Source organism: Elaeis guineensis, chromosome 7 (assembly GCF_000442705.2).
Source record: "Elaeis guineensis isolate ETL-2024a chromosome 7, EG11, whole genome shotgun sequence".
Classification (NCBI taxonomy): domain Eukaryota; kingdom Viridiplantae; phylum Streptophyta; class Magnoliopsida; order Arecales; family Arecaceae; genus Elaeis; species Elaeis guineensis.
In genome coordinates, this window is record NC_025999.2 from 92,493,779 (window position 1) to 92,515,727 (window position 21,949).

At 40.2% G+C, this 21,949-nt stretch overlaps 1 long non-coding RNA gene across 5 annotated transcripts in view; it reads left to right on the forward strand.

Moving 5' to 3' along the window:
• The window catches only part of LOC105048534 (uncharacterized), an 82,173-nt gene continuing 60,224 nt past the window's right edge, over nt 1–21,949 (forward strand). For 3 of the 5 annotated variants that reach the window (XR_012142452.1, XR_012142453.1, XR_012142451.1), the window contains exon 1: nt 1–138. This is a non-coding gene — a long non-coding RNA (uncharacterized lncRNA). Of the gene's footprint in view, nt 139–740; nt 799–21,949 lie in introns of those variants that run through there. The other 2 variants (XR_012142455.1, XR_012142454.1) reach the window with 1 other exon arrangement.

Consider the following 21,949-nt stretch of genomic DNA (forward strand, 5'->3'; position numbering starts at 1 on the left):
TCCTTCAGAATACTTTCTTTCGTTGCGAGAGTCCTTAATGGTTGGCGAGTTGGGCAGGGACGAACCTCGGCACCGCCAGAGGACGAGAACGACGAGGAGGCACGGAGGCGTCCCTCGCTGGAGACTACAAGAAGGAAGGCAAGCCATCCATCATCCCCCTTCCTATCTTCTTGCATTGTCTTTGCATTCTTATGTGGTTCCTGATGTTCTTTTCGATTTTGGCGTTACTTCTGGCGATTTCACCATTCTTACGGTTCTTGATTCTAGTTCGGAATCGGTGTTAGATAGTATCTTCCCTTGTTCCTGTTCTCTTTCTTTATTCGGTTTTCCAAAGAGGGTTCTTGTTTTCTAGTTCGGATTTGATTGGTTCTTGATTTCTTGTGGTGATTATCCTGTAATTCTATACCCTAGTGCAATCTGTCGGGTCCTAGTTTTCTGATGCTCATCTAGATCTAGATCTTGTTCTATGTGAATCGTTAAAATTCTTGGAGCTTTGGCGATTTATTTTCGTCTCCAGATTTCGTTTTGTGTTAATTTCTGGAGATTTGGCTATAATGGCTTTGAGTTTTTTTGCTTTCATTATCTAAGGTAACCTCAACCTCTATGGTTGATTGAGGTTACTGTTACTGTGATCTTGTACCATTGTGTTTGATTGAATTCTTCCCATGTCGAATGGTGTTTGAATTCTTGTACAGATTGAACTTCTTTATAATTTTCTTACCGCTAGTGACGTGTTTTCTAGGGATCAGAGTTGGAAAAGTATCTAGCCTCTTTCAGATATATATTTTGGTGGTTGAGGTATTTTTTTTTTTTTCCCTTGCTATCTGTCTTTCCTATGCTCAATGATGTAAGAATCCTGGTTTTTCCTTGAGTTACAGTTGATGCATGTGAAATGTTGTTTCTTTCTGATCTTGTAACACATCTGGATTTTGACAATCTTTTCTTTCCTTTTCATTGGTCATTGTGATGAATTTTTAATATGGCTTCCATTAGTTATTTCAGTTTGAGTTGGATATGGAGTTCAAGAATATGTAACCATGTTGAATATTCGTTCTCTACATTGATCTATTTGCCGATGCTTTTTGAAATATCTCGTGATAGTTTAATTTGGTATTTCTGTCGGCGACAGTGATTGAAGCAAATATTTATAATTCACAGCTTCATCATTGTGACCATCCTTGTCTATTATGGTGCATAATGATTCCTCCATAGGCCTCCCTCAACTTGCATGCAAGTGCAGCTGTTAATTGCGATTTCTGGTCGGCTATATTTTTTGGCTGATATACATGTGCAGACTTAAGGATAGTTTAATTTGGTACTTTTAGTCAGTGTCTAAGGCAGAGATAAGTAATCATTACATGGGATCTGCCTTTTTGATTAACCTTGTTTAATGCAGGCATTGGATGTTTATGTTGGACTTTTGGGTGGGTGGTAATTTCTTTTTGGGCATGTTCCTCCATTATATTCTACTTATAATCCTCCAAACCTGATATGATCCGTGTTTAAAACAATTCCAATAGATCTATCCATTTTGCATCAATATTTGTTCTTGATATCTATATCTCTCTGCAGATTGCAAAATAGGGCTTCTGCAGAGAATTTTGATGAGTCATGGCTATAGGAATCTCTTTCTATGTTGCTCTTGAGCAGCGACATGTTGATTTATTGAAGCTGAAGGATGAACACTATTTTTATTTGCTCCCAAAGTTCTTGATGTTGCAGAATCTATATTTTCTTTAGAGCACATTTTAAGCGGGCTTCGATATCTTATAGTATTGCTTTAGTAATTTAGACTATGTGATCAAATTATACGATTGAAATATTTATTATTAATATATCATTTGGTGATAAGGTTGTTCATCATATTTGCGGTACCTATGGGTATCTGTTGCTTCTATGTTATTTCTAAATGTTATCTAGTACTTAATAGGAATGTTTACTACACTATGCTTTTAAATAAATACAGAAAAGGAGATAGATATTGTAAAAATGTTAAAAAAGATATATTTATATGTGTATGTGTATGCATATGTGTATATGTATATGTATTAATAAATAAATGGATAAAAGCTATTACCCAAGACCAAGCAGTGGTCTCTTCATATGTGTATGTGAATATATTTAAAAATACAAATTATAATGAATAGTATGAGGGATTCTAGGTAGCCATGTCTTACTTTGTAAACCCCCATGCTATGCTCTATGATTGGAGAGGAAAACTAATGAAATAATGCATAAAAAGGAAAAAAAATAGAATTCATATTGTATCTATTTCTTGTTCTCCTCTTGCGTTCCTTTCTGACTTAAATCAATCTCTGAAATTCAGCCAGCTTAGTCTTTATTTACTTATTTTTTGCCAAACTAACCTTACTTCTTAGTTCCCACCAATCACATCCATGCATCACTTGTTGATGCAAGAAATCACTCAGCATCGGCGCACTAGAGTTGATGATAAGGTGGGCCTCCTGGATGCGTGACCTGCAAAAAAGTCCAAACCGAAGGGTGGCTCTTACGGGGATCCTTCGATGCTTAAGTCAAAATCTCGTTCAATAAAAGGAGTGTGAGAGGCAGAGCTCTCACGTACCTTCTTTGGAGGTCCTCTTTTATGGCGAAGAGTTGGGGCTTCAGTTGACAAGTTAGTGGGCACGATCCCACATGATCAGGATGTGATTCATTGGGCACGAGATTGTCGCTCGATATTTTCAAGATGTGGCACTTGCGATTGCCTTATCAGTCTAGCAACAGCTGTTGTCTGATGGGTGTCACATTTTAAGTAAAATCGTCAATCTGAGTACTATAAAGGTGAGGATTGGTCGGCGATGATTAGGAGTCGGTCATCTTATGCCGTAGATAGGATAGGTTCAATGACGTCTAAGTGATTGATTGGCGAGGAGTCGTCGGTGATGGTGTGCAAGGGTCACTGAGCTGCCGACGATGAGCAGGACTCTAGTCGGATGGTTACGGAGGACTGTTTGGCGAAGACAACAATCGATCTTAGATTGATGGAGAAAGCAATGGCCGACTTTGAATCAGTGAAGGCTCCAGTTGATAAGCCTGCTGGACATAGTCATTTTGAGCTCTGGGTCTTTTCATGAATTCGATCCGTACGAAATTTTCTCCAACACATGCTTCCTACTCTCGAGTCCGACTTCAATCGGAGAAAGGGAGTACACCTGTCATCTTAAGGCCGATGATATGAAAAGGGCTCTGTGACTGATGGGACATGCACGATTTTCCAAGGCAGGCTTGAGGTGGCATGACTTGAGTCATTATGATGGAATTAAATGGTCGTCAGCTCATCGTCTGCTTTTGAATTATGGCATCGATTTGCATAACCGACGATAGTGGCTGGCCGAATAGGGGAATGGCACGTGTGCTACATTCTTCGACTTATTGGGGAAGAAATGATTCGATATCTGGATGTTATCTTCTTCTGACTATAAATTAGACTTGGGCATCGGGTCGTGCTTGGTCCGATCTAGGCCCATCGGGCCAAGTACTGTAGCAGACAATGCCAGGCGTGGCCCATCTAGTAAACGAGCCGTGCCGGCATGGCACAAAAGGCCTAAACCTCTACCCGACATGGCCCTAGGCCTGAGGATTGACGGACTGTGCCAGGCACAGCTCGTTGACCTGTCTGGCCTGACCTCTTTTTTTAGCCCAAACAGGCCGTGCTGGCATGACCCGTAATGACCTCAAATGGGCCGTGCCTGGTACGGCTTGTAATGGGTCCAAATGGGCCAGGCACGGTCCATAACGATTAATTTAGATTTTTTTTATTTTTTATGGGTCCTAACGGCTATTTTTTTTGTTTTTATTATTTCACCCCTCTAATTGCTAAAAAACGGCTAGATTGAGGGATATTTTGAAAAAATAAAAATTTAGGGACTTCTATAAATAGGGCCCTCCTCTTTCATTCTCACCACACCAATTCATTAAACCAATTCTCTCCCTCTCTAATCTCTTTACTTCTATTTATTCTCTGTTCTAGCAATTCTTTTCTCTTCCATTTAATATTTAGCAAGTAGCAATTATAATTTAACAATTCAAGAGTTATACAAGAGGAGGAAGCATCTCTCTTTTGGAGGTCGGAGTTCAAGAGGCAACTCTCCGGCTCTACTCCGATTTACCTCTTCGGCTCTACTCCGATCGACCTCTTCGGCTCTACAAATCCGGCTCTCCGATTATCTGGCTCTTCGACAGTCCGGCCCTCCTCTTTTGGCTCTCCAACTCTGCGCTTTACCTCTTCTTCCTATCGGCTCTACTCAATTTTTTTTGCTGGTTACGGGTTAGTTTTTATTTTTTTGCATTTACCTAGTTTAGATGGCAACTTATGATGATAAGAGTATTGCCGCCATGCATGTCGGCATTTTTTTTATTTTTAAGGAGGAAGAAACTCTTCCTACTCCCTTTGAAGCCCCTTCTGTTGAAGCTGGATCCTCTTTTCGTAAGAGGACTAGCGCTGTATGGAATGATTTTGATAGAGTTTTGGTTGATAAAGTCTATAAGGCAAAATATAAAAAATATGCCAAATTATATAGTTGTGCTAGTACTAGAGGAACTGGACATTTGAAGAGACATCAAGAGTCTTATAGGCAAGGATTGCCGTATCAGGTTGAACCGCCCGGTACGGGGCATGCCGAACCATCCCGGCGGAGAACCAAGATGGTTCCGGCATGCAAAACGGCACATGCCGGTGTCGGAGAAGAAAAAGAGAAAAAAAGAGAGAAATAGAGAGAGAGAGGGAGGGAGGAAGAAAAAGAGGGAGGGGAATCCACCGGAGGGGCCGTCGGAGTGTCAGGGCCTTTTTCCTTGCATTTTTGTTTGGCAATGGCCTCTGACACAATCTTGTACATACCTTGTAACTAGATGGCATGAACAACCGCCGCCACACCATTTTTCCTTGTTTTGGGTGGGTTTTGGGGTGTTTTCATCATGTCGGGGCTTCCGAAGGCGAGCCATGAAAACGCAATGCCGCTCGATCATTTGGAACCCCTGGGGTGGGATTTGGGTGGATGCCCTGCTTGTATAGTGTTGGGAGGGTGGGCGAGAACAATCCAGTGGGCCGGTTTCCTTGCGGATTCTTGCGGTGTCCATTGTTGCCTCCCCTGCCTCCTGAGCCCCTAATTGTAGTCTGAGTAGCGGTTGTATAGGCTTGTATTCCTCTGATTTTATTAATGAAAATACTGTTCTTACAGTGCCATATCTGAGCGTGTTGCCGTGCCTTTTTCTTGTATTTTTCTGTGCATCTTGCTGGGTGCATTTTGGCTGGCTCCTTTGTGCAGGTGACATCGGGGCGCCGCACGGGTTTGCTCGTCCAAAGAGGCGAAGTCCGTGACAAAGTGGTATCAGAGCAGGCACGATCGAAGGAACCTGTGCAACACAGATGGGACGCAAGAACAGTGGTGAGACAAGTGGGATGATGCAAGAGAAGGAGGCAATGGTTGCCGCCTCAGCCCCTATGGAAGGACAAGCCGACATTGAGAAACCGCGAAGCCATCGAGAGCGGATCTCTACGGTGGAAACCCATTTGGCCCAGCTTGAGGAGGGCTTGGTGCCCTTGTTCTCCCTGAGAGATCGTCTGACTAGCCTGGAGTTGAATCAAGAGCAGCTCATCGAGACGGTGGACAACCTTAGCGACAACACGCAGGAGTCTATCCAGCACCTGCAGGAGCAATTCAATGATCTAGCCGCTAGAGTCGCAGTCCTGACCCGAGCAGTCAGTACCATACCAACTCCAACTGCTGGTGATGGTGGGCAAGGCCGAATGCGAGCACTAGAGCCTCGAAGTTATGGTGGAGCTCGTGATGCAAAGGAGTTAGAGAACTTCTTGTTCGACATCGAGTAGTACTTTCGAGTGGTGCGGCCTGACTCTGAAGACACCAAAATTATCTTGGCTACAATGTACTTAACCGGGGATGCCAAATTATGGTGGCGGACTCGGTATGAAGACATCCAAGCCGGGCGGTGTACCATTACCAGCTGGGAGGACTTAAAGAGGGAGATTAAGGCACAGTTTTTACCAGAGAATGTGGAATTCATTGCCCGACGAAACTTAAGGCATCTCAAACAAACTGGGACTGTTCGAGAGTATGTCAAGCAGTTCTCGGCATTGATGTTGGACATTCGAGACATGTCTGAGAAAGATAAGTTGTTTCACTTTTTGGAGGGCTTGAAACCATGGGCCCAGCAGGAGTTACAGAGGAGGGGTGTCGCAGACTTGGCATCTGCCCAGGCCGCAGCCGAGCGTCTAACAGATTACCTCCTCTCTGACCACCAGAGGAGGAAACCCACTCTGAATACCTTTAAGAATCACAAGCTATCCAAGGGTAAGGCTGTGATCAATGAGAAGAAGAGAGACTTCAAGATGAAAGATCAAGAAATAGTAAGGGCCCCAAAGTCGGGGTGTTTTCTATGTGGAGGGCCACACATGGTGAAGAATTGTCCCCAAAAACAAGCTCTAAATGCACTACAGGCTACTGTGCAGAAGAGTCCGACCAACCCTGATGAAAACAGCAGTGATGAGGAGGAGCAAGCTGAGGGCCCTCGCATGGGTGCCCTTAGGTTGCTGAATGCCATCAAAGGTCAAGTGGGGGAGCAGTCCAAGCCATTCAAGCAGCAACAACAGCAGAAGCCACACCATCAACAACAACTCAAGCCACAGCAGACTCACCAGCAATCCAACCGACGGATCAGTGAACTCATGTATGTGCAAGTGGAGCTCAACGGTCATGTGACTCGAGCGATGGTGGACACAGGGGCAACCCACAACTTCGTTGCCGATCGTGAAGCTATCCGTCTTGGGTTGAAGCTGGAGAGGGACTCTAGTCGAATGAAGGCGGTGAACTCGGAAGCACAACCCATTGCTTGGCTTGCAAGGGATGTGCCTATTCGGGTCGAAACTTGGAGTGGGAAGGCCAATTTCATGGCCGTACCCTTAGATGACTTTCAAGTTATCTTGGGTATGGATTTTCTTCAAGCTGCTAGGGTGGTGCCAATGCCCTTTCTAGATGCTTTATGCATGATGGGAGATGAGTCTCCCTATGTTGTTCCTGTTGCTCGGCAAACTCAAGAAAGGATACATCAAATCTCTTCTCTCCAATTGAAGAGGGGAATAAAGAAGGGAGAACTAACATATGTGGCTGCCTTGAAGCTGGAAATGGAGCCAAAGGATATGGGTCCCTTTCCTCCTGGGGTCTTGAGAGTCCTACAGGAGTTTGAGGATGTGATGCCCCCCGAGTTGCCTAAGACTTTACCGCCCAGGCGGGCGGTGGACCATAAGATTGAATTAGAGCCTGGAGCAAAATGTCCAGCTCGTCCGCCCTATCGAATGGCCCCACCGGAGCTTGCGGAACTTCGAAATCAACTTGATGAGCTATTGAAAGGAGGGCTTATCCGTAGCTCAAAAGCTCCTTTTGGAGCCCCAGTTCTCTTCCAGAAGAAGCAAGATGGGAGTCTTCGATTGTGTGTCGATTATCAGGCTTTGAACAAGGTGACTGTGAAGAACAAGTATCCAATCCCCTTAATTGCGGACTTGTTCGATCAGTTGGGTGGAGCTCGATATTTTTCCAAGTTGGATCTTCGATCTGGATACTGGCAAGTCCGGATTGCAGGAGGAGATGAAGGCAAGACCACTTGTGTGACAAGGTATGGAGCATTCGAGTTCCTGGTGATGCTTTTCGGATTAACGAATGCCCCAGCCACATTCTGCACATTGATGAACCAATTATTCCATGACTATCTCGACAAGTTCGTGGTGGTATACTTGGATGATATTGTCGTGTATAGTCGAACATTGGAGGAACATGTGGAACACTTGCGGACTATTCTCGAGATCCTACGGGAGAACTCCCTTTATGTAAAGAAGGAGAAATGTTACTTTGCCCAGGAAGAAATTCTATTCTTGGGCCATCGTGTTGGGGGCGGTCTGATACGCATGGACCAGGAGAAGGTTCGTGCCATCCAGGAGTGGCAGACCCCTACCAAGGTGACGGAGCTACGATCCTTCCTCGGGCTTGTCAACTACTATAGGCGGTTTATTATGGGTTATTCCCGTCGTGCTGCACCCTTGACGGAGTTATTGCGGAAGGACCGATCGTGGGATTGGTCCTCAAGGTGTCAGCAAGCCTTTGAGGACTTGAAAGCGGTAGTGATGGAGGAGCCAGTGCTGCGGCTGTCAGATCATACACTGCCATTCGAAGTCCACACTGATGCTTCCGATTATGCTATTGGAGGGGTCCTAATTCAGGAGGGCCATCCGGTGGCTTTTGAAAGTCGGAAGTTAAATGACATTGAGAGACGATACACTGTCCACGAGAAGGAGATGACAGCGGTGGTCCACTGTCTGAGAGTATGGAGGCATTATCTCCTTGGGTCACGATTTGTTGTTCGGACAGACAATGTGGCCCTTAGCTACTTCCAAACACAAAAGAAGCTATCTCCCAAACAAGCCCGTTGGCAAGATTTTCTGGCAGAGTTTGACATGGTCTTGGAATATAGGCCAGGGCGCATGAATCAAATGGCTGATGCTTTAAGTCGTAAGGCTGAGCTCGCGGCTCTGATGGTGGATGAGCAAAGTCAAATCAGCCAAGTTCAAGCAACCCTTCTGCCAAAGATTCGAGAGGGGCTACTGAAGGACCCTGCAGCTGTGATCTTGAAGCAGCTCATCGAAGAAGGGAAGACGCGGCGATTCTGGATCGAGGATGGACTCATCTTCACAAAAGGATGTCGGATGTATGTTCCTCAGGTGGGCAACCTTAAAAGAGAGCTCTTGCAAGAATGTCATGACACTCTTTGGGCAGGCCAAAAATGGCCAAAAATGGGGGAGGATGTGGTAGAATATGTTCGGACGTGTCTCATTTGCCAGCAGGATAAGGTAGAGCGGTGCAAACCTCGTGGCCTCCTTGAACCCCTACCTATACCTGAACGGCCTTGGGAGAGCGTCTCAATGGATTTCATCTCGAGTTTGCCAAGAGTAGGGGATTTTGGATCGATCCTTGTGGTGGTAGATCGGTTATCCAAATATGGCATCTTTATTCCTGCACCCCTACATTGCTCTGTAGAGGAGGCGGCTCGACTTTTCTTGAAGATGTGGTGAAGTATTGGGGCATCCCTCAGAACATAATCAGTGATAGAGATTCCAGGTTCTTGGGATGATTTTGGACCGAGCTCTTCAAACTCCTTGGTTCCAAACTATACTTTTCCACTAGCCTTCACCCCCAGACTGATGGCCAGTCTGAAAGAATAAATGCTCTTCTTGAGCAATACTTGCGGCACTTTGTGAGTGCCAATCAAAAGGATTGGGTGAAGTTGCTCGATATAGCCCAATTCTCTTACAACTTGCAACGGAGCTCTGCATCGGGCAAGAGCCCCTTCGAAATCATCACTGGTCAGCAACCCTCCACTCTGCATACAGTGGTTGTGGGGTATACAGGAAATAGCCCGTCTGCATATCATTTGGCCAAGGAGTGGCATCGCAATACAGAGATTGCACGGGCATACCTTGAGAAGGCTGCTAAGAAGATGAAGAAGTGGGCTGATAGGGGAAGGAGACCTTTGGACTTCAAGCAAGGCGACATGGTGCTGGTCAGGCTCCAACCAGCTCAACTTCGGTTCTTTCGCAAAGTGCATAAAGGACTGGTTCGCAAGTATGAAGGTCTATTCCCTATCATTAGAAGGGTAGGAAATGTATCCTACCAGTTGCAACTTCCCGTATGGTTCAAGGTGCATCCTGTATTCCATGGAAGTTGCCTCAAGCCGTACCATGCCGACCAAGTGGATCCCACGAGGAACATGTCAAGCCGTCCAACCCCTACTTCTACCTCCTTGGAGAGACGGGTCGACATCATTCTGGCGGATAGAGTTCAAGTTTTACCCAGTGGTGCAAAAGAAATCCAATACTTGGTGAAGTGGAGAGGACTTCCCGAGTCAGAAGCCAGCTGGGAACCGGAGGATTCGCTACGGCACGAGGAGGATCGGGTCGAAGCATACAGAAGGAGCACATCAACGAGGACGTCGATCTGATCAAGTGGGGGAGTCTGTCAGGGCCTTTTTCCTTGCATTTTTGTTTGGCAATGGCCTCTGACACAATCTTGTACATACCTTGTAACTAGATGGCATGAACAACCGCCGCCACACCATTTTTCCTTGTTTTGGGTGGGTTTTGGGGTGTTTTCATCATGTCGGGGCTTCCGAAGGCGAGCCATGAAAACGCAATGCCGCTCGATCATTTGGAACCCCCGGGGTGGGATTTGGGTGGATGCCCTGCTTGTATAGTGTTGGGAGGGTGGGCGAGAACAATCCAGTGGGCCGGTTTCCTTGCAGATTCTTGCGGTGTCCATTGTTGCCTCCCCTGCCTCCTGAGCCCCTAATTGTAGTCTGAGTAGCGGTTGTATAGGCTTGTATTCCTCTGATTTCATTAATGAAAATACTGTTCTTACAGTGCCATATCTGAGCGTGTTGCCGTGCCTTTTTCTTGTATTTTTCTGTGCATCTTGCTGGGTGCATTTTGGCTGGCTCCTTTGTGCAGGTGACATCGGGGCGCCGCACGGGTTTGCTCGTCCAAAGAGGCGAAGTCCGTGACAGGAGGGCAGTCGTGGCCGTCGGGCGGCGGAAAGTGCTCCCACGGCTCTGCGTGGGGAATAGGGGCGATCCGCCCCTGTTTCTTGGGGCTTTTTTTTAAAAAAGCCTTTACAAAGTGAAGTCGGCATGGGTTTTGCCGGCTTGCTTATAGGTTAAGTGATTCTCGTCTTCAAAGCACCTTTCATACACAAGGGGGTGCCTTTGTAGGAACTTTTGCTTATAATTATGAAAATTAAAGAAAAGCATTTGTACAATGGATAGTTAGGGATGAATTATCTTTTAGCTTATGTGAATCTTTTAATTTTGAAGAGTATGTTCAATTAACCTTATAATCTGCTTACAGAAGAATCAGTAGACGTACATTTAGAAGAGTAGCTAAGACTAATTACTTAGTAATGAAGGATAATTTGATTGAAGTTCTTTCTGCCTTAAATGCAAAAGTATCGTTAACTTCTAATATATGGACTGCATCTGTAAGTAGTATATCTTTTATTTCTGTCACTGCTTATTATATAGACAATGATTGGCAATTAAATAAGCATATTCTTGCTTTTCGTTCTTTTGATTATCCTCATTCTAGCCAATAAATTTTCAATGCTATTTATTAAATTACAGTGCATATGGTATTAGTAACAAAATTATGTCTATTACACTTGATAATGCATCTAATAATAATGTAGTTGTCCAATTATTGAAGGACTCTTTTCATCCCATTCTTAATGAGAAATTATTTCATATTAGATGTGTATGTCATATTTTGAATCTTTTCGTTCAAACTGGAATGGGCATGATTCAAGATATAATTGCAAAAATTAGGAATGTAGTATTTTTTATTCATCCTTCAAAAGCATGATTACAAGAATTTAAATAATTGTGTCTAGATAACAGTAAATGTTTTAAAAAATTTAAACTTGATATAGTTATCCATTGGAACTCTACATATATAATGATTTAGGATACATATCCATTCAAAAATTTTCTAAATGCATATATAAATGATCGTGGATTAGGCTTTATTTTGACTGAAAATGATTGAGAAAAAGAAAAAATTTTAGAAGATTTTTTAGTTAGTTTTTATAATGCTATAAATACTTTTTTGGTGTTTATTTTTCAACCTCTTGTGTATTTTTACAACAAGCATATATAATTTGTGATCAATTTACATAATATAGATATGATGATATTTTAATGCCTATTATTTAAAAAATAAAAAATAAATAGAATCAGTATTGGGATATGGTATGTCCCATGCATAACTTAGCTGCTATATTTGATCCACAGATCTAATTAAATGACGTATATATTTTACTTGATGAAATTGATAAATATATGAATCATGATTTCAAAGCATCTAAAGCTAGTAACTCAGCTACTTTATGATTTTTTTGCATTATATGATGAAAAGATTCGTGGATCTAGACAATCCACATCATCTTCACAACCCACTTCTAGTACCTCTCATTCATCATTTGTTTTTTCATTCTTTGCACATAGAAGACATTCATATGCATCTTTTTCATCGGTATCTTCTTTATCTTTAAACAACGAATTAGAATTTTATTTACGAAATAAAATCTCTTCTGTATTAGATGAAAATTGAATAGAAAATCTTGATGTGTTGGCCTGATGAAAAAGTGTGAAAAATGAATACCCTATTATGTCTGTAATTGTACGTGATATTTTAGCTATGCTGATGTCTATAGTAGCATCGAAATCAGCTTTTAGTGTAGGTTGGTGCATTCTGGATGAAAAAAAGAGCAGGATGACGGGCGAGATAATTGAGATGCTGCTCTGCTTCAAAGATTGACTGGATGCGGAGGCGAGACTTCAGGATAAAGATTGTAATGATAGGAGATAAAAGTAAAAATAGAGCATCATTACAACCTTTGTCCTGAAGTCTCCCCTCCGTATTCAGTCAATCTTTGAAGCAGAGCAGCATCTCAATTATCTCGCCCATCATCCTGCTCTTCTTTTCATCCAGAACGTGCTGACCTACACTAAAGGCTGATATCGATGCTACTGTAGACATCGGCACGCTAAAATATCACGTGCAATTGCAAACATAATAGGATATTGATTTTTCATACTCTTCCATCAGGCCAACACATCAAGATTTTCTATTTGATTTTCATCTAATGCAGAAGAGATTTCATTTTGTATATAAAATTCAAATTCATTGCTTAAAGATGAAGAAGATGCAGATGAAGAAGATGCATGTGAATGTCTCCTATGTGCAAAGAATGAGAAAATAAATGATGAACGAGAGGTACTAGAAGTGGGTTATGAAGATGATGTGGACTATCTAGATCCACGAATCTTTTTATTATATAATACAAAAATATCATAAAGTAGTTGAGTTACCTTAGCTTTAGATGCTTCAGAATCATGATTCATATATTTACCAATTTCATCAAGTAAAATATGTACGCTACTTAATTTGATTCGTGGATCGAATATAGCAGCTAAGTTATGCATGGGACATACCATGTCCCAATATTGATTTTAATTATTTTTTATTTCATAAATAATAGGCATTAAAACATCATCATATCTATATTGTGCAAATTGACCACAAATTATATATGCTTGTTGTAAAAATGCACGAGGTTGAAAAATAAACACCAGAAAGAGTATTTATAGCATTATAAAAATTAATTAAAAAATCTTTTAAAATTTTTTCTTTTTTCCAATCATTTTCAGTCAAAATAAAGTCTAATACACGATCATTTATATATGCATTTAATAAATTTTTATATAGATATGCATTATGAATCATTGTATATGTAGAGTTCCAACGGATAACTACATCAAGTTTAAATTTTTAAAACATTTATCGTGATCTAGACATAATTGTTTAAATTCTTGTAATCGTGCTCTTAAAGCATGAATAAAAGATACTGCATTTCTAATTTTTGCAATTATATTTTGAACCATGTCTCTTCCAACTTGAACAGAAAGATTCAAAATATAATATGCACATCCAATATGAAATAATTTCTCATTAAGAATGGGATGAAAAGGGTCCTTCAATAATTGGACAGCTATATTACCAATACCATATGTAGTTACAGTTTGATAAATAGTATTGAAAATTTATTGGCCAAATGGAGATAATCAAAAGAATGAAAAGCAAGAATACATTTATTTAATTGCTAATTATTTTCTATATAATAAGCAGTGACAGAAATAAAAGATATATTACATACAGATACAGTCCATATATCAGAAGTTAATGATACTTTTGCATTTAAGGCAGAAAGAGTTTCAATCAAATTGTCCTTCATTGCTAAGTAATTAGTCATAGCTACTCTTCTATATGTACACCTACCGGTTCTTCTGTAAGCATGTTGTAAGGCTAATTGAACAAATTCTTTAAAATTAAAAGATTCACATGAGGTAAAAGGTAATTCATCCCTAACTATCCATTTTACAAGTACTTTTCTTTGATTTTCATGATTATAAAGCAAAAGTTCCTACAAGGGCATCTCTTTGTGTATTAAGGGTGCTTTAAAGACGAGAATTACTTACCTTATGAGACTCTTGATGTCTCTTCAAATAGTCAGTTCCTCCAGTACTGGTATGATTATACAATTTGATATTTTTTTATATTTTGCTTTATAGACTCCATCAACTAAAACTCTATCAAAATCATTCCATACAGCACTAGTCCTCTTACGGAAAGAGGATCCAGCTTCAACAGAAGGGGCTTCAGAGGGAGTAGAAAGAATTTCTTCTTCCTCAGAAATAGGAGAAATGCCAATATGTACGGCGGCAATACTCTCATCATCATAAGTTACCATCTAAACTGAGTAAATACAAAAAAAATAAAAACTAACCTGTAACCAGCAAAAGAAAATAGAGTAGAGTCAAAGACGTAGAGCGGAGAGTTGGAGAGCCGGAAGAGGAGCGTCGAGCCGTCGGAGAGTCAGATAGCTAGAGAGCTGGATTTGTAGAGCCGAACAGGTAGATCGGAGTAGAGCTAAAGAGAATAGAGCGGAGTAACCGAAAAGCTATCTCTTGAACTCCGACCTCCAAAAGGGGGATGCTTCCTTCTCTTGTATAACTCTTAAATTGCTAAACTATAATTGCTACTTACTAAATATTGAATGGAAGAGAAAAAAATTACTAGAAGAGAGAATAAATAAGAGTAGAGAACTAGAAATATTAGAGAGATAATTGGTTTGATGAATTGATGTGGTGAGAATGAAAGAGGGCCCTATTTATAAAAATTTTAAAACTTTTATTTTTCTAAAATACCCCTCTATCTAGTCATTTTTTAGCTGTTGGAGGGGTCAAAATGGTAAAAACAAAAAAAATTAGCAGTTAAGACCCCTTAAAAAATAAAAAAAATTAAAATTAACTGTTATGGACCATGCCTGACTCGTTTGGACTCGTTATGGGCTGTGCCAGGCATGGCCTATTTGAGGCCGTTATGGGTCGTGCCTGATATGACCCGTTTGGAGCCATTACGGGCTGTGCCAAGCAAGGCCTATAATGGTGGGCTGTGCCTGGCACGGCCCATTTGGATTGAAAAAAAGGTAGGCTGGGTCAGACGGGCCGTGCTAGGTGGAGGGTTTAGGCCTTTCGTGTCGTGCCGGCACGGCCCATTTACCAGATGGGCCATGCCTGGCATGGCCCACTACAGTACTTGGCCCGATGGGTCTGGTCGGGCCAGGACAGGCACGGCCCAATGCCCAAGTCTAATTTATAGCCAGGAGAAGATAACGTTCAGATATTGAATCATTTCTTTCCATTATAAATCGAAGAACGTGGCACACGTGCCATTCCCCCATTCGACTAGCCACTGCTGTCGGTTATGCAAATAGGCGTGATAATGCAAAAGTAGATGGCGAGGTGACGGCCATTTAATTATGTCATAATGACTCAAGTCGTGCCGTCTCAAGCTTGCCCCGAACAGTCATGCACGTGTCATTAGTCACAGAGTCCTTTTCACATCATTGACCTTAGGACGACAGGTGTACTCCTTTCTCCTGACTGAAAGAAGACTCGAAAGTAAGGAGACATGTATTGGAAAAAATTTTATACGGACTGAATTTATGAAAAGGCTCAGAGCTCAAAATGATTGCATCCAGCTGGCTTATCAACTGGAGACTTCGCTGACTCAAGATCGGCCACTGCTTTTCCTATTGATCTAAGGTCAGTTGTTGTCTTTGCCAAACAATCCTCCGCAACCATCTGACTGGAGCTAATCACTCAGGCATCATTGAACCCATCCTATCTGCGGCATAAAGCGACCGACCACTAGTTGTCATCGACTAGCCCTTGCCTCTACAGTACTCAGATTGGCGATTTTACTTAAAACGTAGCACCCACCAGGCAACAACTATTGCTAGACTGATAAGGCAACCGCAAGTGCCACATCTTGAAAATATCGAGTGACAATCTCATACCCAACGAATCACGTCCTAATCGTGCGGGATCGTGCCTACTAACTTGCCAACTGAAGCCTCAATTGTCTGCCATAAAAGAGGACCCCTAAAGAAGGTACACAAGAGCTCTCCCTCTCACGCTCCTCCTATTGAACGAGATTTTGACTTGAGCATCAGAGGGTCCTTATCGGAGCCACCTCCGGTTTGAACTTTTTTGCATGTCGCGCGCTTAGGAGGTCCACCTTATCATCAATTCCAGTGCCCCGACGTCGAGCGATTTCTCGCATCAACATCACCCATTCTCTTCTCTCTTCAACTTCCTTTGCGTTGCATCCCTATATCCATTTCAAAGATGCTTCTTTGTGCTGCTTAATATTAGAGGCAACAAAGTGAAATTAACATCACTGCCTTGGTTGGTTTTTTGCCAACCCTAGATTGGATCTTATTAAGGTGTTTATGTTAGCTTTGAACAAAAATGATACCTGTTGTCCTAATTCAATGATATTAGCAAGAATGGGGATCAAATTTTAAATATTTAAATCATAGGGGATGGGCCAAAGTCATAATTGTAATTAAGCCACCTCTAAAAGGAGAAGTGTGATTAGGACTTGTAGGTTAACTTAGGAGAGAAAGGGAGAGGAAATGGGTTTTCAGCGACAGTATGGAACTGCATTTCTAAATGTTATCTAGTACTTTACTACACTATGCTTTTAAATAAATACAGAAAAGGAGATAGATATTGTAAAAATGTTAAAAAAGATATATATTTATATTTATATGTGTTTGTGTATATGTGTGTGTATATCCATGCAGCACCCATTCTCTTCTCTCTTCAACTTCCTTTGCATTGCATCCCTATATCCATTTCAAAGACAATGATGCTTCTTTGTGCTCAATATTGGAGGCAACAAAGTGAAATTAACACTGCCATGGTTGGTTCTTTGCCAACCCTAGATTGGATCTTATTAAGGTGTTTATTTTAGCTTTGAACAAAAATGATATTTGTCATCCTAATTCAATGCTATTAGCAAGAATGAGGATCAAGTTTTAAATATTTAAATCACAGGGGATGGGCCAAAGTCATAATTGTAACTAAGCCACCTCTAAGAGGAGAAGTGTGATTAGGACTTGTAGGTTAACTTAGGAGAGAAAGGGAGAGGAAATGGGTTTTCAGCGACAATATGGAACCACATTTATTGGTTTTTGGTCTTGTCAAAAGAGCTGCACAAGTGCTTAGAGAGGCTCAATTGCTTAGGCAGTGGTTGAGTGTACTCTCTTTTATTTTTGGTATTTTATCACTTCATTTTTTTATCACGGAAATAATCTTATTACAATTATCACCGAAATAATCTTAAGTAAATTAAAAATGGAAATAACGTCACCGAGAAATGATTAACTTTGATTATTTTCCCAGCTCTTCCAACCTAATGCCTCATAAACTAGCTATTTTCCAGTCATCATCCTATACCCCATGCCCACAACCCTTCACTAGACTGTTTATCGTCATTCAATTGCCCAAAGTCTCCCAAAAGCTTTTTGCCAATAGTTACCCTTTTCCTTTTTTTGTTCCTTTTCTCTTCTCATGCTATTCCTCTTCTTCTTCCCTTTTTCATTAAAAGATCCTTCCTCTCCTCCTCCCCTTCCTCTTCTTCACTTTCTGTTCTTCTCCTTTTCAATCCTTTTTTGTTCATGTTCCACATTTTCTTCATTTTTTGCTATTTGTGCTTCATTTTCCTTCTTGTTTTAATGTTTTTTCCATGGAATGCAAATATGGGATATTAATTATAATTTATGAGCTTTAGATTTTTTTTCTTAGACTCGTCAGTTTGGTATATTTTAATTTAATTTTTGAGAATTTATTTTTGTTATTACTTATCACATCTTATATTTGACTTGTTTGGTTGACATAATGAGTTTAGTTATATTATTGTATATCTTGATATCTTTTTTCCCTTTTTAACGATGAGTTGCCTGAGTCACTAAGCAGTCTGCCTAGGTGCTTGGGCAGTGCCCAGGGAGTTAGGGTCCCTATTGACTAGGAGCAGCCTAGTTGCCTTGATTACCTGACAACCTTGTATATTCACTTTTCTAACTTCACTTTTTTTTTTCCTGTTTTAAATTAACAGAGTTTTTTGTTTGTTTGACAATCAATTTTCAGTTTATTTTATTCATTTTCTGATATCTATTTTGTAATCTTGTTTTTCATATGCTATTTGGTGGAAATTTATTTTTATTTTTAAAAAATTATTTTGTTTCCTTCTGCATTCATCTTTGTTTTACACTTTTGCAAATTCAGATTTGTACTTTAATGTTCATATGTTCTCTTTTTAAATTTTCATGTTTGAAGTTTATTTTAATTCATCTTTATTATTTACTTTCTAAGCTTTTTAAATGTTTTGTTTTGTATATTTGTTTGCAATATATGTTTCCTTTAATATTTTACAGACTCATACTTATATTTTTTTGTTATTCTATTCAGTTTTTATTTTGCTTGAAATTTATTTTTATTTTAAAAAATTAGTTTTTTTTCTTCTGTATACTATAATATTTTTTATTTCTGTTTGTTTCTATCTTTATTTTACACTTTTTCGAATTCATATTTGCACTTTAATTTATATATTCTCTTTTTAAGTTTTCATGTTTTGAGTTTATTTAATTCATCATTATTATCTACCTGGTAAATAATTTGTAAATGTTTTGTTCTGTATGTTTGTTTGCAATATACATTTATTTTGAAACTTTACAAACTCAGATCGATATTTTCTTTTTTATTCTATTTAGTTTTTATTTTGTGTTTACTTTCTGTCTTTATAAGTTCAATTTTCTATTTTCTTTTTGTGATCTGGTTTCATTTACCTTTAGTATCTTTCATTATCCTTTTTGCATAATTAGTTTTTTTTTCTAGTATAATTCAGTTTTATCTTTTTTTACACATTTAGTTTTTCTATCTTTTGAAGGTTTATTTTATTTTTTTCAATTATGTTATATAGTTTTCCTTCTCTTTTTTTTTTCTTTTCTTTTGCTTATCCTCACTTTGACATTTTCAGTTTTTCGTTAGTTTCTTTTTGTAGTTTTTTCTTCTCATTTTTATTATTTGTTTATATATATTTTAGATTTTTAGCTTATTTTGATTTTTCCATTATCTGGTTTGTGACCTGTTTTTATATATTCATTTTGCCTATCTGTATGGGACGCTAATTTATTTTAATTTTTATGGATTCAGTTTTATTTTTTCTTTGATCATTCAATTTATTTCTTTTCATTTCCCACTTTTGTATACTTTTATGAAATAGGAGAATTACATTAAAAAATCTTTGAAGATGTCAACAATTCTCCAACAACCACTTCCTATGTAGGTTTCATATTTAGCTTCCATACCTCATGAAAACCATTTTTTCCCTTGAGCTGATAAGAAACTACAAGATTGCTACTCACCATTCTGAACTTTGTGGTGCTTAAGTCCTTTTTACCCTTAATAAAGGCATCACATTTATTTGAGAGAGAGAGAGTACTAATAACTTTAACCAAGTAGCTAACATTGATGAACAGAGGTAATCGAAATTATTATTTGAAAAGGGATAGAGACCTACTTATGCTATAATTATCCAAGTACAAATTCTTGGAGATGCACTATCGGAGGCTTGAATCGGAAACCACTGGAGGAAACTCCAAAACAGGCTAATGAGAACTAAATCTACAATCTGGTAAGCAAGGTTTTGAAAACCAATATCGGTGACCGTTTCGATCATCGGCCGGTTCGATATGCGGGTGTGCTGATATCTAGTCTTTTTTTTTTTTTTTGGGAGGGGGTATCCAATCAAATTTTTATGGATTATTTAATATTTTAAAATCCAAATTGATATTTAGTAGTATTCATTAATGTTTATATCCCTCTGATACACTTTTAATCGCGTGTGACACAATCTAAGTATGATATTATGTTATTTAGCATCCTAAATAATCAATATATGGACTAGATATCATTGGATCCTAAAATTCTTAAATCAATTAAAAAAATCTAAAAATATTCAATACGTATTGATCATCAGAATCTGATCAGCTATCAATGTTTATAAATATCTGGATCATTTACATAGTCAGAAGGAACATCAGTCCATCTTTCTAGCCACATAGCATTATAATCCTCTGTGCTCATTCCATAAGGTAAGCGTGCTGGATCATAACTCATCCTCAATCTCTCACTAAGGTCCTGACTTTGAGAGGTATCGTTGGGCTGATAATCTGGTTGTGAAGGGGCCCATTCAAATATATCAGCATCAAATTTTGATCCATAAGATGCTTCGGACTGCACAAGACAGTAGCCACAAGAAGACGATGTCTCTGCTGCACCATATTCATATCCATATCCATAACGATCATAACGTGCCTGTGGCTGCGAGTAAGAGGATCCAGAATACGAGGACGAACCTGATACATCTATGGATCCTACTCCACATATGAGGTCATCTGTAGCTATATCATATCCTGAACGATCTCGCAGAGCCCATCGTTTGTATGAAATCGTATCATCACGGGCTCTACTAGCTCGCACATCATGGTCCCTATCCTGTGTGGCATGTGTTGATACAAATTTTTATCTCGAGGTCGGATCAATTGGAGTTGGGCAGCGACGGCAGGTCGGCGACGATCAAACGATGGTAGTAGGACTTGTAAGAAAAGTTTCTAACCAGAGGTGGCTCTGGCGGGGACCCTTCGACGTTCAAGTTAAAAATTTGGCAACAGAAGAGGAGTGAGCATGTTGGGAGAGGAGATTTCATACCTGGAGGGTCCTTCTTGGCCCTTTATTTATGGATGGAGGCTGAAGAGTCGTGAGAGGAAGGAGGATCAGGCAGTTAGCCTTGCCTTGTTAGGTGAGATATTTCTGTTATTCTTCTCTAATCCAATAGGATTTGTTTGTTTTTTATTCCTTATCTGTTTTCTTGTGATCACGAGATTTGAAGTTTTGTGTAGGGTTGGATCTTCTAATGGCCGATGTTAATCTTTTAGGTGACTTTTCGAAGTCAGAAGAGGGATAGAGAGAAATTGTCAAAGACCTTTTTGCCTTCATTGAATATCCTCGAAGATTGTGCCTGATCTTTTGACCTTCTTAAGTTGGGTGAATAATGTCACCTCATGGTACGTGAGGGCCACATCCATTAATGGCATATAAGGGCCGCACCCATTAATGGCATGGGTTGACACTAGAGGTTTGAGAATGGATGGCCCTTCTTTTACTCCTAGCTATTCTCATATTTTAATAGGACAATATGATGGAACCTGAGATACCTTCATGTGCCTTGTTAGGTCGGTAGCCGAGTGCAGGTCGGATTTTGGAAAGGAGGTTGGCAATCAAGCTCGTACCAGATCTCAAGCCGAGCCTGAGATACCTTTATGTCCTTGTATGCATGAGTCTTCGGCTAGTACGAAATTACTGCCAACAATGCGTGTAAACTGAGACTCACCAGTGAATTGAAGACTACCAATAGACTCACTAGTGAATTGAAGACCACCAACCGGTTGTGTCTCCTATCCTCCGATCCCTCCATGATCACCAGATCCATGAGTAGCTGAAGAACTATCATCACTGCTCTGCCTGATGTTTGAATATGAGTGAACCGAATGCTCTCTTTACTGGGGCTGCAACCGTCTTTTCTTTTCTTTTATCTCTATGCATAGCAGCTGTTTGCCCTCTCGCCATGCCTTGCTTTGACTGTCTAGACTGCGAGGGTGGATGCTGTGGCGTATTGGCTGGAGGCCTATATGGAATGTTGCTACTTGCCTATTGAGAGGCATCCACTATAGCCTTGCTAGCAACAAAATTAGCAGGTCGTGGAGGTGATCTTGGCTCATCAAGCTCTAGCTCCTGCTACTGGCTCATAACCCATCCGATTATCGGATCTTCATCTTCATTAACAAAATCACTCATAGTTGGATCTGAATACTTCAGCTGAACTTCCTTTTCAATTCATTTGAGCTTC